The sequence below is a fragment of the Meles meles genome, chromosome 3 (assembly GCF_922984935.1).
Source record: "Meles meles chromosome 3, mMelMel3.1 paternal haplotype, whole genome shotgun sequence".
Classification (NCBI taxonomy): domain Eukaryota; kingdom Metazoa; phylum Chordata; class Mammalia; order Carnivora; family Mustelidae; genus Meles; species Meles meles.
The window spans coordinates 137,262,343-137,279,778 of NC_060068.1; the positions used below are offsets into that span (position 1 = coordinate 137,262,343).

At 38.0% G+C, this 17,436-nt stretch overlaps 1 pseudogene; it reads left to right on the forward strand.

Annotated features, from left to right (window-relative positions):
* Nucleotides 1-729: 729 nt before the first annotated feature.
* Nucleotides 730-866, forward strand: LOC123939387 (annotated as a pseudogene).
* The last annotated feature ends 16,570 nt before the right edge of the window (nucleotides 867-17,436 follow it).

The window sequence follows — 17,436 nt, forward strand, 5'->3', positions numbered from 1 at the left end:
CTCTGGATAGACCAGTGCCTATCTGGCACTGTCCCTGCATGGTAACTGCATGTCCACAATGTCATCAAAACAGAAAATAGAAAATAGAAAAATCAAAATAGAAAATGAGAGTTCTATTGAGAATGAGAGCACTGAGAAACATTTGCATCAAGTTAACATTGCCTCAATATTTTCACTGAATCTAACGGAAGTATTAGCCCCTAACAAATGGAAATTCACAGGAGAAAAAAACTGAGCCTTTATTAGAAGTAGTTTGGGAAGTATGGAGATACCCAAGACTAGGAATGAGTTCACCAAGAATGTCTTCCATTAATTCTCTCAACCTCTTACAAAAGTCTGTGTGTTCCATAGTTAGTCATGCTCATAATAACAGCAGTTCTATAAGGACCTAATTTAGCCAATTTAGGATAACTCAAAAAATCAAAAATATTGATGGCATAAGAACAAATCTCTCTCACAAACGTAATTATCTAAGGTTACTCTTCCTAATGATCTAATGTCATATAGTGACACTCATGATAGTTAATAGCTATGAAGCACCACTATGTATGTGCCAAGGCCATTTAAATTATTTATGTACATTATTTAATTCTCAGAATTCTTTGAAGTGGTATTACGGTAATCTTCATTTTAAGGATGAGAAGTCAGGACCAGAAAGTTTAAATTGCCCAAGGTCACACAACTAGCAATTAGTGACAACTAGATTGCAGATTTAATCCCAAATCTTTAATTGCTTCTCAGCCTTTTGGCTAAGACCAAGTGTAGTATTTGTTCTTATCAGTTTAATCCCAAATCTTTAATAAGAGCCCAGAATCTGAGTTCTTAAAGTCTAAGCCAGCACTGTGCCTCTCCCATCCACATTCCTTATTTTAGTCCCTTTCGTTGTAATCCATATAAATGATTTTTATCATTTACAAGAAACATCAAAGCAAAAAACATCAAACTTGGGTTCATCATACCTGGATTCCAGACCCATATCTATTAAATACTTGCATGATGGTCAATAAGTTGCACTCAAATTTTATCATGTATCAGATAGAGATAGTCATATTGATACCATCTACCTATTTTACAGAGTTTCTGAGAAGTGTTCAAATGAAATAATGAATGTAAAAATTTTCTGGAAACTGTTAAGAACTGTTGCCTCAGAGATATCATCATTGTTATTAACTAAAAAAACTGAGATTTGACTATGTTTACATAAGAAGAGATTCAGAATTATTAGAGTATTATAATCTTCTTATGAAATAGACCATAATCTGGGCTATTTAACAATTCCAGCCAAATACCCTTATCAGCCCAGAATCATGCAGTGATGTTTTAGGGGGCACTGGAAATACAGTCCCTACCCTTGAAGAGCTTATTACTTGGTTCAAGCAACACTACCCACATACACTGAAAATAGAGGAAACAATCCAAGATGATGCAAATGACTGAGGACCGAACAACATGGCATAGACTCAGAAGGAGAAAAGATCACATAAAGGTGGAATGACTAAGAAGAGCTTCAAGAAGGAGCAAGCCTTGAGCTTGGATGGAATCATCCAGTAACTGAATGTCAATGGAAAGAACTTAGATAGCAGCTCCCACCTTCTGAGTACAAGGAAAGTGAAATCCAGATACGGGAAGTGAACTGCCCGATTATCTCAAAGCACATGGGTGGAAAAGTCAGGATCATCTGATCACTGTGCCTCCTCTTCATCACCTCCACAATATGAAAGAGAGGCATGTTTATACAAAGCAGTGAGGACTTTTAGAAGAGTTGGCAGATTCGATGGAAGGCCTATATCTGGATTTTTGAAAGGGTAGCATATTTAGCAACACCTTCTCCTTATGCCAGAAGCCAGCCCTGCCTGAAGAGTTAAAATAGGTAGTAATAAGAATGAAAACGTCAAATGCCCTACCTGCTGAAACACTGCCTTTGGACAAATTGTGTCCCATCAGAGTTTGCAAAGGCACAAAATATCTCCAGGGGCTCCTGACAAAGAATATATGATGGCCATATACAATTTGCCACTGTTCCAAACAGCTTTCCACCCTCACCCACCCACCTCCAACATCCAAACAGCAACACTGCAAAAATAGGCTTCCAGGACAATTAACTGAACTATCAGAATCCGGACATGAGACCACATTTGCAAAGCAAAGCTGAAGAATTACGGTCAAACCAAAGGGAGAGGGACGACAAGCACACCTAAAACTTATGCCCTCACAGGTCTGGATGGTACTACTCAAATACCACTCAAAGACTGTTTTAAGGCAGACCAGAGATCACAGAGGGAGAGAAATGGGATGTGCTTTGAACCCCAAGGTATATCCTCATTCCATGGTGGCTTTTCCACATGTGAGCAGTCAGGAATACGTAATAAAAGGCTACAAGGACCCACCAGCTATGCTGTGAATCCTTGCCCATGGAAAACCTGCCCAGACTACTGGGAGGGAGGAGAGTGTCCAAAAGGAATGCACTCACCTCTCCAGGGTGGTCTGGTCAAATGCCTAAAACACTATTGAGAAATCAGAACCTCAACTTCTGCCAAGGCTTTACCATGCCAGGAGTCTGCTGTTTGTAAAAATGTTCCCACCAGATACAGTCAAGATGTCTCCTCAGGGAAACAAAAGAAAAAATAACCATCAGTATTACAACAAAATAAAAATCTTTTTCACAGCATAGGAAACCATCGACAAAATGACAGCGCAACCTGCTGAATGGAAGATGGTATTTGTAAATGTTAAACCCATTAAAGTGTTAATATCTGAACTATATAAAGAACTTACATACTCAACACCAAAAACAAAAACAAAACAAAACAAAACACCCAAACAATCTGATTTTAAAAGTGGGCAGATGACCATTAACAGATATTTTTCCAAAGACATACAAATGACTAACAGATAATGAAAGATGCTTAACATCATTAATTATCAAGAAAATGCAAATCAAAACCACATGATATCACCTCACATCTATTAGAATGGCTAAAATCAAAACATAAGAAACAAGTTTGGGCAAGATGAGGAAAAAAAAAAAGGAAGTATTGTGCCCTGCTGGTGGGCACAGCCACTGTGGAAGACAGTAGGGAGGTTTCTCAAAAAATTAAAAATAGAAATACCCCCCCAAAAAAATACCCTACAACCCAGTAATCACACTATTGGGTATTTACCCAAAGTAAACAAATGCTAATTTGAAAAGATATAAGCAGCCCTATGTTTATTGCAGCATTAGTTAAAGTAGCCAAATTACGGAAGTAGTTCAAGCATCCACTAAGAGATGAATGGATAAAGATGATGTGAGATATATATGTACACACACACACACACACACACACACACACACAATGGAATATGACTCAGCCATCAAAAAGAATGAAATCTTGCCATTTGCAACAACAAGGATGGAATTAGAGGTATTATGCTAAGTACAATAAGTCAGACAGAGAACAACAAATACCATATGATTTCACTTATTTGTGAAATTTAAGAAATAAAACAAATGAACAAATCCAAAAAGAAACAAGCAAAAAAGCAGACCCTTAAATACAGAGAACAAACTGGTGGTTGCCAGAGGGGAGGTTGATGGGAAGAAGGGTGAATTAAAAAGGATTATGAATACAGTTACAGTAATGAGCACTAAGTAATGTATAAATCATTGGATCGTTATGTTGTATACACCTGAGACTACCATAACACTGTAGGTTAATTATACTTCAGTAAAGAGAGAGAGAGAGATTGTGAGGCTGTGATCCTGCTCTTCCGAAGGTACAATATTACTATATCCAAATACATTATGAAGAGAGAGAAATAAAAGAATGTAATTGTTTTTCAGGCCTTCTGGTTACTGCAGCAAATCTGTGTCTTGTAATGATAGAAGATGTCATTCTTTTATTTCTCAATTAAAATGAGGGGGAAAAAACCCTCAAGGTAAGGATACAGTTAATTTTTACTAAACACCTCAGTGTCTTGGTAGCTCCCCTCTGGAAGGCTAAGAGCCCAGCCAACTAAGTTCAAAAGGTCCAAGTCATGACGTTTTCTACATCAGTTTCCTTATCTTTGGTTGTACAGTTCAGCACTGGTCTTCCCACTTTCCTGGCCCTTTTATTGCTACTAGCTGCAGTCTGGGCCTTATTTCTGACTGTAGTCCTAGATGCTTAGGTCAGGAAGTTAATTATGTTTCCTCTCTCTAGAAAATTCCTATAGGTACACAGTAACTTTCTTGAGAACATTCTGATATATTCAGTTTTAACAGGAAAGAGCACTGTGATGGATTAGTAATGCTTTCCATGGGTTAGCATAGGAAACAAGGATGACAGTATGCATATATGGGTGAGGAAAAATCCTTTCTCCACCCATCTTAGGTTCTCTAGCTGGGGCCCTATAAATTGGACTGATAAAAGACAGATTAACAGGAGAAAAGCAAATCAAAGTTTATTACACATGGGAGCACCCTGTGATGAATAACTCAAATGGGTAGGAAGAACTTGGGCTTATATAACATCTTAACAAAGGAACAATAAATTTTTAGAGAAGTGCCAAGACAAAGGAAAAGAACTTTCAACCTCCAGGGGTAGCAAATTATGGGAAAGCAAATATATAGGGGAACTAATGGTAAATAAGGGCTACTTTTAGCGACATTATGTACATTCCTCTGGTGTTGTCTCTGTGCTGATAGGGTCTAGAATTGTCTCCAGTGATTAACTTCTCTTTTCTAGTAGAAAAAGGGGGAGGGACACCTTTACATATTTATCTCCTGCGTTTAGGCAAATAGGAGGAGAGCAGAGAACTTTTCTTATATCTGCTTCTTCTCAGTTGCCTTCAGCTGAAAATTACCCTTATGCCAAACAGCACGTTCTAAAATGACATATTCTGCTACCGTTCACATGGTATACATCTGTCATCCCATGATGGGGACCTCCTCCTGTCTTTTATGCTCAAGAGCATGGTCACTGCAACAAGTATTCAGAACAACTGTTTCCAGCATAATAAATGTATAGTATGTAGGTCTAAGCATGAGTAATTTAAGAGTGTATGCATATCCACTAAGTGCCATAACTTCTTAGTATTTGGGTGAATGAATGAGAGAAAGAGGTGAAAAGAATGTATACAGACCACATATAGGTCATGAGTCATTAGCAAGGAGAAAAAAATAGTACTCCAGTATTGGAGACCGGGGTTTCTTAGCACCTGGTATTTCTTTCTAGTTACTGGATCCAGTCCTTCCTTCCCCCGATCCTTTTATCCCTCACGACTATGAATGATATTAGCAGAAGTGATAGTATCAGATTTCTTTCCCCTGTACTTCCTTGTTAACTTTGTCCTTCCCAGTTTATCAGTTAGGATGCTTTGACTCCAAATAACAGAAGGCCCCAGGTAGCCCAAATTAAAAAAATAAGGGATTTCTTATCATATTAAATAACACTAGTAAGGAATATGGAGTTAGAATGCTGCAAGTTAATTAACCCAGTGGGTCATCAGCATCTTTAGGGACCCAAACTCTTCCCAAATTAAACAAGGAAACCTCTTCTAGAGCCCACAGTAGATGTCCTCTTGTATCTCACTGGTGGGATTACTTCATCTGTCTATACTTGAACTAGTCACCAGCAAGGAGACTGAGGCCATGACCAGCTTGAATGTGGCTTAGGCCTCAAGTCATTGTAGGGCACAGGTAAATCCCACCCCCCTTCCAAAAACTGGGGCTTTGCCAGCAAAGGAGAATGGGAAATGGCTGTTGGGTAGGTAATACTCCCCAAATGGCAGAGGAATTCATGCTACAGAGGAGAAGTGAGAGAACAGAAAAATGCTCTTATCTTCTGGCTCTTAAATTTTAAAAAGCCTAGGCTGGTTATATGCAAAATATTTAGAAGAATAAGAGAAAAACTCCCCCATATCCTGAAACTAGATAAAGATTACCTGAATTGAGTAAAGAGGGGAATGATAAAGGAGAATGCAGGAAGCTTAGATGCAAATGGGCTCCTAGACTCTCCACCTTACCTCTGCTTCTTCCCACCCCTACCTCAGCCCAGGCAAAATCTCATTAGGAAGGACTATAGGATGCAGCAGAAGACTATGGGTTCAGGAAGGAAGGCAGAGTGTTCCACAGCCTCCAGTGGTGTGGAAGGGTTGCCTCATCCCAAAAAGCATCTCAAAGCCCCAGGAACATGGGCCAGTGAGTCTGTGGTCCTGAAGAGGCTCTGTGTTAAGAACAAGAGAGGACCTCAAGATCAGAAGATACAAAGGCATCTCAGCAATGCCTAAATGATGATGGTATACCCCCCATGCCTTACCAACATATGAGTGCTCTAGGAATACCCCCTGGCTAAGTTTTAATCCTGCAGAAAGAGGAGAATCCCCAAATTCACAAAGATTACACTTCACTCCCTTCACCCTCAGGCACAAAACACGAAGTAAATTATCTTAGCTTACATCCCCAGCACAATAGGGACACAAAACACAAAGTAAATTTACTTACAGAAAACAAGAGCATATTATGTCTCTTGCACATAAGTTGGTAGACGAGATATGTGCCTATTTCAGATACATTTTCTGCTGGGTTTCACAGTCATTCTCCAACCAATTTTTAAAATAAGTTTTGGCTAGCCTGAAATTCACACACTTAGAGACCAAGCCAGCCTACCTCTCTAAAACTCCCTGACAATCTAACCTAGAGCAGGTTCTTCTCCCTCAGTATTCTCTCAGTAAACCTTACTCTTTCCTACCTAACCCTCTCACACTTTGCAATGACACATCTACTTGCTTGTTGAATGTTTATTTTTGTGTCTTCTCCACTGTGCTGTACATTCTACAAGGGGGCTCTTTTAATTGTCAACCAGCAGAATGCCTAATATATAAGAGGGGTCAATAAATACTTGTCAACTACATAAATAAGGATTCGACCCCACTATCTGTGCTTGTAGCTACTATATCCCTTTGATATTCCTAACAACTCTTTGAAGTTAAGATCATTTAAAAAAAGAAAGAAAAAAAAAACAGCTCACAGATGATGAAGTGGAAACAGAGATGAGTTAGTTCACTTACCCATCTGCATGGTGCCAGTAACCACAGACTCTCGACTCCTGATGGTATATTTTTTCCATTGCTCTGGAGTTGAGTACATTGTAAATCTGCCATCACCTGAGACCCAACAAGTGCAGTTTTACCTGAGACAACCCAGCCAGGGAAGAAACGCATGGGTTTCTGTTAAGATTCCAGTTGGTTACCCTGCCATGAATTTCTAAATAAGCCATAGTGTTCCTTTCTAACATTTTCAGAATACTTACACAGCTTGTGATTTCAAGATACTCTTTCTATGACCAGAAACTCAGGTGGACAACAGCCCAGGAGGCACACTGACATTCTATTCTGTATACATTCTATCCTGTACCTCCTGTTGGGGAAAATTGTTAATCCCAAGCAGGGTGACTACCCTTTGGAGTATGTGGAAAAGACCACAACAAACTTCTCATGCTGATAAAAGGCAATGTTGCAGAGAAAGAAAATAATGTGAACTCCTGCTGCTCTTGAATTAATTAGAAATGTATTTTTCTTTCAAAAAAAAAAAGAAAAATAGAACATCTTGTTCTTTGCACTTGCTAAAATGTTCTCCTTTTCATTTAAAAGGTTAAGTAAAGCCACTCACACGCTCTTCTATTATTTTTTTGAAAGAGCATACTGCTTCTTCAAACTTGGAGAGACACTCTTCAATGTTTCCAGACTAGTCCAAAGCTGTGGGTCTTCTTTGTATTCTTATTCTTTTTTTTTTAAGTTCTTATTTAAATTCTAGTTAGTTAACATACAGTGTAATATTAGTTTGAGATGTTCACTATAGTAATTCAACACTCCCACACATCACCCAGTGCCCATCACAAGTGCACTCCTTAATCCCCGTCACCTATTTAACCCATCCCCTCACTCACCTCCCCTCTGGTAACCTGGTAACCATCAGTTTGTTCTCTATAGTTAAGAATCTGTTTTTTGGGTTGCCTCTCTCTTTTTTCCCCTTTGCTCCTTTGTTTTGTTTCTTAAATTCTACATAAGAGTGAAATCATATGGTATTTGTCTTTCTCTGACTTACTTTACTTAGCATAATACTCTCTAGCTCTAAACATGGCATTGCAAATGACAAGATTTCATTCTTTTTATGGCTGATTAATAGTCCAGTGTGTGTGTATGTGTGTATATGTCTGTATACACACACACCACGTTTTCTTTATCCATTCATCAATCCAAAGGACACGTGGGCTTTTTCCATAATTTGGCTATTGTTGATAAAGCTGCTATAAACATCGGGGTACATGTATCCCTTTGAATTAGTATTTTTGTGTTCTTTGGGTAAATACCTAGTAGTGCAATTGCTAGACTGTAGGGTAGTTCTACTTTTAACTTTTTGAGGAACCTCCATACTATTTTCCAGAGTGGCTGCACCAGTTTGCATTCCTACCAATAGTAGAAGAGTTATATTCTTACTCTTAATAATTCTTTATTTTATTACCATTGTTTGAAAGCCGCATGCCAAGGTTGATGTTTGGGGTTCTTCAGGATTTTATTTGCCTTCTTTTTTTTTTTCCCTAAAGATTTTATTTATTTATTTATTTGACAGACAGAGATCACAAGTAGGCAGAGAGGCAGGCAGAGAGAGGAGGAAGCAGGCTCCCCGCTGAGCAGAGAGCCCCATGCAGGGCTGGATCCCAGGACCCCAGGAACATGACCTGAGCCGAAGACAGAGGCTTTAACCCACTGAGCTACCCAAGCGCCCCTTTATTTGCCTTCTTGATGTACAGCACTTTTTTCTTCCAGTCTTCATTTAAGGAGCAACTCTCTCATTACTAGGATCTTCAAACTGAAATTTTGGGTTAAAAAAATTGCTTCCAATAAGCAGTCTAAATCCAATTCTAACAGTATCAGAACTACAAATTTTAATTTTTTGAAGAAGAAATTGTTAATCTTTCCAAAATTTAAAAATAAACCCATAGCAACCAAAGTTTTTAAAAATCTGAAACTTTCACAATTTTAAGAAATATTCCATGGTGTAAAATTGATATTCTTAAAGCCATCAATCACATGACTGATTATGTGTTGTCATGATCAAGAAAACAATGATGAGTCAGTTTTACTTTGTTAAAAAATAAAACAAAACCAAAAACACTTCTTCCTCCTCCTCCTCCCATAGAAAATCATGCATTTTTTAAAAAGGGGGGAAAAAAAAACCTATGAGTTATGTAAATCCACAGAGGACTGTGGGGTCGATGAGAAACATTCTGCAAAGCTGAGCCATATGTCCATGCATCAGAGAAGAGAGAAATCTACAGGATGCTCAGAAAAATGACAATTATAGTTCTAGAGAGATAGGAGACAATTCTGAACTTGGAAAAATCTGGAAGAAGGTAATAGTAACTGTATCTGGGAGCAAAACAAAAGGAGGGTAAAGTTACAGAGGTAAGGGGGAAAGTGTCCAGAGGGTAGCCACGGAAAAGACACAAGAATGGCAGCAGAGAATATCAGAAATGATGGCTCAAAGATAAGCAAGTCAAATACTGTACCCTTGGAATATGGGAGATTACAAAGCTAATTAGCATTGCTCTAGCAGATAGGAGAGACAGTGGAGAACTGGACATTCTAAACACATTCTGAAGAAAGCAGAGCTGGCATCAGAGGTCAGAGAATTATGCCTACTCATGATGAAGGAGATGGCTTTTTGAGGCAGAAACCAGAAAGTGGACAATGAGAACCATGCTCATTTCCTCTAACCCAGATGATCCATCTCATTTTTTCAACTTGTAAAAGTCCTATCCATCCACCAAAACCTATCTCAATTTCCATTCACTCTAAAAGTTTTCCCAGATCCCACTGGTCAAACTGATCTCACCAGTTTTCAAACTAGGACAGTAGGCCATCCTGTATTACAATAAATTCTGCAGTGCTGATTCACTTAAATTTATCATTTCAGAGTTTTTTTCCATGCAATAGTGGTAACTTAGGAGGAAGTTTCAAGGAAAGTTTCACATAAATTCGTTTATTTATACTAGTTGCAATCCTACCAATAGGAAAGACAATGTAAATGGTCATATCCAAAATGCTTTTAAAATGAGGTTTCAGGGCACCTGGGTAGCTTAGTCATTAAGTGTCTGTCTTTGGCTCAGGTCATGATCCCATACTCCTGGGATCAAGCCCCACATTGGACTCCCTGCTTGGCAGGAAGTCGTTTCTCATTCTCCCACTCCCCCTGCTTGTGTTCTCTCTCTCTCTCTCTCTCTCTCTCTGTCAAATAAATAAATAAATACTCTTAAAAGAAAAAAAGCATCCAAAATTCAGACTGTAACCCAAAGACCTTCATGGCTACCATAACTTCAGACCCAATAAGAACACCGTATGGATAATAACACACCTGTATCTCTATTCATGCTTCATCAAAACAGCAGTAAGGGGCATTCACCTATTAATCCTAGAGAATGATCACCACCACCATGTCCTAAAATCACAAACACATTCCTGAGTGCCTAAATGTTCTTCCCAATCCAGGGGTTTCAGGAACAGTAAGCTGACATTTCCCTGGGGGATATGAAATATAAAAAAGCCAACCTCACAGTTTCTACCACTTTAAAAATGTACATAGAATTACTGTAATACATTATGACTTTGCTTTTTAAAACAACTACTTCTCATGGGATCCCCAGTCTAAATTGATTATCTATGCATAAAGGAGCCTTTACCTTCAAGAAGAGATTTGTTCATCCTGTGCTCTTTAAAACCTAAATCAATAGGCACATTTAACCTCAAACAAGATCATAAGAAAAAGTAGTTTCATTTCAAAGAGACACAGAAGAAATCATACAGGTCTCTCAGGGAATTTAAGGTAGTTGTTACGCCCTTCATTGATATAATTAGGCCAACATCATGGCCCCCTTTTTTCGTCCTCTGGATCTGGGATTTTTCATGCCATCAGCATAACTTTTAAAGCTAGTAACATGTCAAATGTGTCACATCATTGTTGACATTTTAGAAAAGACTTCCTTATGATTTCATTCACATGTGGAACTTAAGAAACAAAACAGATAAACATAAGGGAAAAAAGAGAGAGAGAGGCAAACCGTAAGAGACCATTAACTATAGAGAACAAACTGAGGGTTGATAAAGGGAGAAAGGGTGTGGAATGGGCTAAATGAGCGATGGATATTAAAGAGTGCACTGGTTGTGATGAGCACTGGGTGTTGTATGTAAGTGATGAATCACCCAATTCTACTCCTGACACTAAAATTACACTGCATATTAACTAACTAGAATTTAAATAAAAATTTGAAGGAAAAAAATCATCTATAATCTTACATTACTAAGAGAGTCATCTTATTTTTAAAATATTTTTTATTCTTTATTTATTTATATTTTAATATTTTACTTATTTATTTGACAGAGAGACAGCAAGAGAGAGATGCAAGCAGGGGGAGTGGAAGAGAGAGAAGCAGGACCCCGCCGAGCAGGGAGCCCAACGCAGGGCTCCATCCCAGGACTCCAGGCCCACAAACCAAGTGGAAGGCAGACACTCAACAACTGAGCCATCCAGGTATCCCAATATAGTCATCTTAACTTTTATTTTCTTTTTGATATTTATTTTTACAGTATTTTTATAACCAGGAACATTGCAGTCATCCTACGCAAATTACCTTTCTAAATTCACGGAACAAGTTTGGCTGAATTGACTTGCTTACATTACTCTGAAACTTCAACATCTTGAGGATTCTTTTTCATTTTTCCATAAAGGTTCTTTGCACAGTTTCAGTTCATTATTATTTCATGTTCATGAGGTAGTTACCAATCAGATCAGTAGTGTGTTTACTATGCATATGTTCTGGTTAATTCACTGACTGCACTAGGTGGAGAGTTTAGCAGACCAGAATCTTCATCCCAGAGCTCAGATGGTTTAGCTATGTCACTAGAGCAAGTCACTCTCACGTGTCATTATGCAGAATCTCAGTTTTTTCATCTATAAATTAGAGGGGTTGAATTAACTTCACGCTAAGGAACTCTCTGTCTTCTTGGTCTAAACACTCGATGGCCCACTGGGCTAAGTAAAAGCTGACTGAAAGACATAGTTGTTAAGAATGATTCTGCACTAGAAGAAAGGTAGATTTTTTTATATTTGAAATTCAACCAATATAATTCACTGTATCAATAATCTAAAAAGGAAAAACGGCAGGATACAAAAGAGACAAAATTCAAGACCCCTTTATAATTAAAAAAAAACTTTAAAAAACTAGATATTTCATCAACCTTCTCAAACAACAAGCAAAGAACTGGATACTGCTTTCATTGAGTTCCTCTACTGCTTGTCTCTTCACTATTCATTGATTTCTTTTCTGATCTTTATTATTTCCTTTCTTCTGTTTATTTGGGATTTTGTTTGTTCATCTATATCTATTCTCTTAGGTGAAAGCTGAATAGCTGATATAAGACCTTTCTTCTTTTCTAATAAAATCATTTAGTGTTATAAATTTTTCTGAGTACTTTTTGCAAGCATCCTACAAATTCTGATACATTGTACTCCATTATTTTTTCACCTCTACAAAATACTTTCTCATTCTCCTTTAGTCTTCTTTTTTTGGTCCGTAAGTTATGTAGAAGTATGTTACACTATTCTTAAATACTTAGGAATTTTCCAGAGATCTATTATTTGTTTCTAATTTCTTTCTATTGTGGTTAAGGAAAATACTTTGTGTAATTTTCATCTTTCTTTTTTAAAGATCTTATTTATTTGGCAGAGAGAAAAATCACAAGTAAACAGAGAGGCAGGCAGAGAGAGGTGGGGGAAGCAGGTTCCCTGCTGAGCAGAGAGCCCGATGTGGGGCTCCATCCCAGGACCCTGAGATCATGACCTGAGCTGAAGGCAGAGGCTTAACCCACTGAGCTACCCAGGTGCCTAATTTTCATCTTTTTAAAAGTAGTTATACTTGCTTAGTATCCCAGAATAACATCTAATTTGGTAAATGCTCTGTTGGCCCTAAGAAAGGAGATATTTATTTTGCTGTTTGGGGTCGAATATTCCATAAATACCAATCTTGTCAAATTATTTAGAATACTTTGCTTTTCTTTCTTTTTTTTTTTTTTAGATTTTATTTTTAAGTTATCTCTACACCCAGCATGAGGCTCACACACACAACCCCGAGATCAAGAGTCACATGCTCTACCCACTTTGTCTGCCAGGTGCCCCTAGAGTACTTTTTTCTTACTGATCTCTGTCTACTTGGTCTACCAAGTAGTGAAGCAAGTATTTAAATCTCAAATTATAATTGTATAGCTGTCTATTGTTCCTTATAGTTCTAAAAGGTTTTGTTTCATGTATTTTTAATTCTATTATAAGGTGCATTAATATTTTGAATTGTTACATCCTTTTTTTATTGAGGTATATGTGATAGATCACCTTATATTAGTTGTAGGTGTACAACATAATTATTCACAATTTTTGTGTCTTGTGAATTGACCACCAGGGTAAGTCTAGTTAATATCCATCATCCTGTGTAGTAACAATTCTTTTTCTTGTGATGATAGCTAAGATCTACTCTCTTAACAACTTACAAATCTACAATACAGTATTATTAACTATACTCACCATGCTGTACATTACATCCCCAAGACTTGTTCATTTTATAAATGGACATTTTACCTTTCAGTCCCTTTCACCAACTTTACCTACCTCCCCATCCCCCACCTCTGGCAAACATCAATCTGTCCTCTGAATCTATGAGCTTGGTTTTTGTTTAGATTCTATATATAAATGAGACCATATGGTATTTGTCTTTTTCTGATTTATTTCATTTACCATAATGCCCTCAAGATCTACCCACATTGCCACAAATGACACACTTTCATTCCTTTTTATAGCAAAAATATTCCATGTGTGTATGTGTATACATATATCACAGGTATATACATACATACTATTTACTTTATTCATCAATGGACACTTAGGTTGTTTCCATGCCTTTGTCATTGTAAATAATGCTGTGATGAACTACAACTATTGTGACTTCTTGAGGATTTGATTCTCTTATCATCAAGAAATTACCTCCTTCTTCCCTAATTGTTTTTTTGTTCTGAAGTCTACTTTATCTGATATTAACATAACCACTCCAGCTTCTGTTTGATTAATGTCTTCTAGCAGGTCTTTTTCTATCTTTTTAACTTTTAACTTATTTGTGACTTTATATTTAAGGGAGGTTTTCTTATAAGCAGCACATTAATTAAGTCCTGTGGGGTTTTTTTTAATTAATTTATTTATTTTTATTTGCTTATTTACAGCATAACAGTGTTCATTGTTTTGGCATCACACCCAGTGCTCCATGCAGTACGTGCCCTCCCTATTACCCACCACCTGGTTCCTCAACCTCCCACCCCACCCCACCCCCTCCCGCCGCCCCTTCATAACCCTCTGGTTGTTTTTCAGAGTCCATAGTCTCTCATGGTTCATCTCCCCTTCCAGTTTCCCTCAACTCCCTCTCCTCTCCATCTCCCCATGTCTTCCATGTTATTTGTTATGCTCCACAATTAAGTGAGACCATATGATACTTGACTCTCTCTGCTTGACTTATTTCGCTCAGCATAATTTCTTCCAGTCCTGTCCATGTTGCTACAAAAGTTGGGTATTCGTCCTTTCTGATGGAGGCATAATACTCCATTGTGTATATGGACCACATCTTCCTTATCCATTCATCCGTTGAAGGGCATCTTGGTTCTTTCCACAGTTTGGCGACCGTAGCCATTACTGCAATAAACATTGGGGTACAAATGGCCCTTCTTTTCACTACATCTGTATCTTTGGGGTAAATACCCAGCAGTGCAATTGCAGGGTCATAGGGAAGCTCTATTTTTAATTTCTTCAGGAATCTCCACACTGTTCTCCAAAGTGGCTGCACTAACTTGCATTCCCACCAACAGTGGAAGAGGGTTCCCCTTTCTCCACATCCTCTCCAGCACACGTTGTTTCCTGTCTTGCTAATTTTGGCCATTCTAACTGGTGTTAGGTGGTATCTCAATGTTGTTTTAATTTGAATCTCCCTGATGGCTAGTGATGATGAACATTTTTTCATGTGTCTGATAGCCATTTGTATGTCTTCGTTGGAGAAGTGTCTGTTCATATCTTCTGCCCATTTTTTGATATGATTATCTGTTTTGTGTGTGTTGAGTTTGAGAAGTTCTTTGTAGATCCTGGATATCAACCTTTTGTCTGTACTGTCATTTACAAATATCTTCTCCCATTCCGTGGGTTGCCTCTTTGTTTTGTTGACTGTTTCCTTTGCTGTGCAGAAGCTTTTGATCTTGATGAAGTCCCAAAAGTTCATTTTTGCTTTTGTTTCCTTGGCCTTTGGAGACTTATCTTGAAAGAAGTTGCTGTGGCTGATATCGAAGAGGTTACTGCCTATGTTCTCCTCTAGGATTCTGATAGATTCCTGTCTCACGTTGAGGTCTTTTATCCATTTCGAGTTTATCTTTGTGAACGGTGTAAGAGAATGGTCGAGTTTCATTCTTCTACATATCGCTGTCCAGTTTTCCCAGCACCATTTATTGAAGAGACTGTCTTTTTTCCATTGAATATTTTTTCCTGTTTTGTCGAAGATTATTTGACCATAGAGTTGAGGGTCCATATCTGGGCTCTCCACTCTGTTCCACTGGTCTATGTGTCTGTTTTTATGCCAGTACCACACTGTCTTGGTGATCACAGCTTTGTAGTAAAGCTTGAAATCAGGTAACGTGATGCCGCCAGTTTTGTTTTTGTTTTTCAACATTTCCTTAGCAATTCGGGGTCTCTTCTGACTCCATACAAATTTTAGGATTATTTGCTCCAGCTCTTTGAAAAATATCGGTGGAATTTTGATCGGAATGGCATTAAAAGTATAGATTGCTCTAGGCAGTATAGACATTTTAACAATGTTTATTCTTCCAATCCAAGAGCATGGAACAGTCTTCCATCTTTTTGTGTCTTCTTCAATTTCTTTCATGAGTGTTCTGTAGTTCCTCGAGTACAGGTCCTTTACTTCTTTGGTTAGGTTTATGCCCAGGTATCTTATGGTTTTTGGTGCTATAGTAAATGGAATCGATTCTCTAATTTCCCTTTCTGTATTTTCATTGTTAGTGTATAAGAAAGCCACTGATTTCTGTACATTGACTTTGTATCCTGCCACGTTACTGAATTGCTGTATGAGTTCTAGTAGTTTGGGGGTGGAGTCTTTGGGGTTTTCCATATAAAGAATCATGTCATCTGCGAAAAGAGAGAGTTTGACTTCTTCCTTGCCAATTTGGATACCTTTTATTTCTCTTTGTTGTCTGATTGCCGTTGCTAGAACTTCTAATACTATGTTGAACAAGAGTGGTGAGAGTGGGCATCCTTGTCGTGTTCCTGATCTCAACGGGAAGGCTGCAAGCTTTTTCCCATTGAGGAGGATATTTGCTGTGGGTCTTTCATAGATAGATTTTATGAAGTTCAGGAATGTTCCCTCTATCCCTATACTTTGAAGCGTTTTCATCAGGAACGGATGCTGGATTTTGTCAAATGCTTTTTCTGCATCAATTGAGAGGACCATGTGGTTCTTCTCTCTTCTCTTATTGATTTGTTCTATCACACTGATTGATTTGCGAATGTTGAACCAACCTTGCAACCCAGGGATGATGAATCCCACCTGGTCATGGTGGATAATCTTTTTTTTTTTTTTTTTTTTTTTTTTTGGATAATCTTTTTAATGTGCTGCTGGATCCTGTTTGCTAGGATCTTGTTGAGAATCTTTGCATCCATATTCATCAGTGATATTGGTCTGAAATTCTCCTTTTTGGTAGGGTCTTTGCCTGGTTTGGGGATCAGGGTAATGCTGGCTTCATAAAAAGAGTCTGGAAGTTTTCCTTCTGCTTCAATTTTTTGGAACAGCTTCAGGAGAATTGGTGTTATTTCTTCTTTGAAAGTTTGGTAGAATTCCCCAGGGAATCCGTCAGGTCCTGGGCTCTTGTTTTTTGGGAGGTTTTTGATCACTGCTTCAATCTCATTACTAGATATCGGTCTATTCAGGTTGTCAATTTCTTCCTGGTTCAATTTTGGGAGTTTGTAGCTTTCCACGAATGCATCCATTTCATCTAGGTTGCTTAGCTTATTGGCATATAACTGTTGGTAATAATTTCTGATGATTGTTTCTATTTCCTTGGTGTTAGTTGTGATCTCTCCCTTTTCATTCATAATTTTATTAATTTGGGCTTTCTCTCTTTTCTTTTGGATTAGTGTGGCCAATGATTTATCGATCTTATTAATTCTTTCAAAAAACCAGCTTCTAGTTTCATTGATACGTTCTACTGTATCTCTCGTTTCTACCTCATTGATCTCTGCTCTAATCTTGATTATTTCCCTTCTTGCATGTGGAGTTGGTTTGATTTGTTGTTGATTCTCCAGTTCTTTAAGGTGTAAAGACAGCTGGT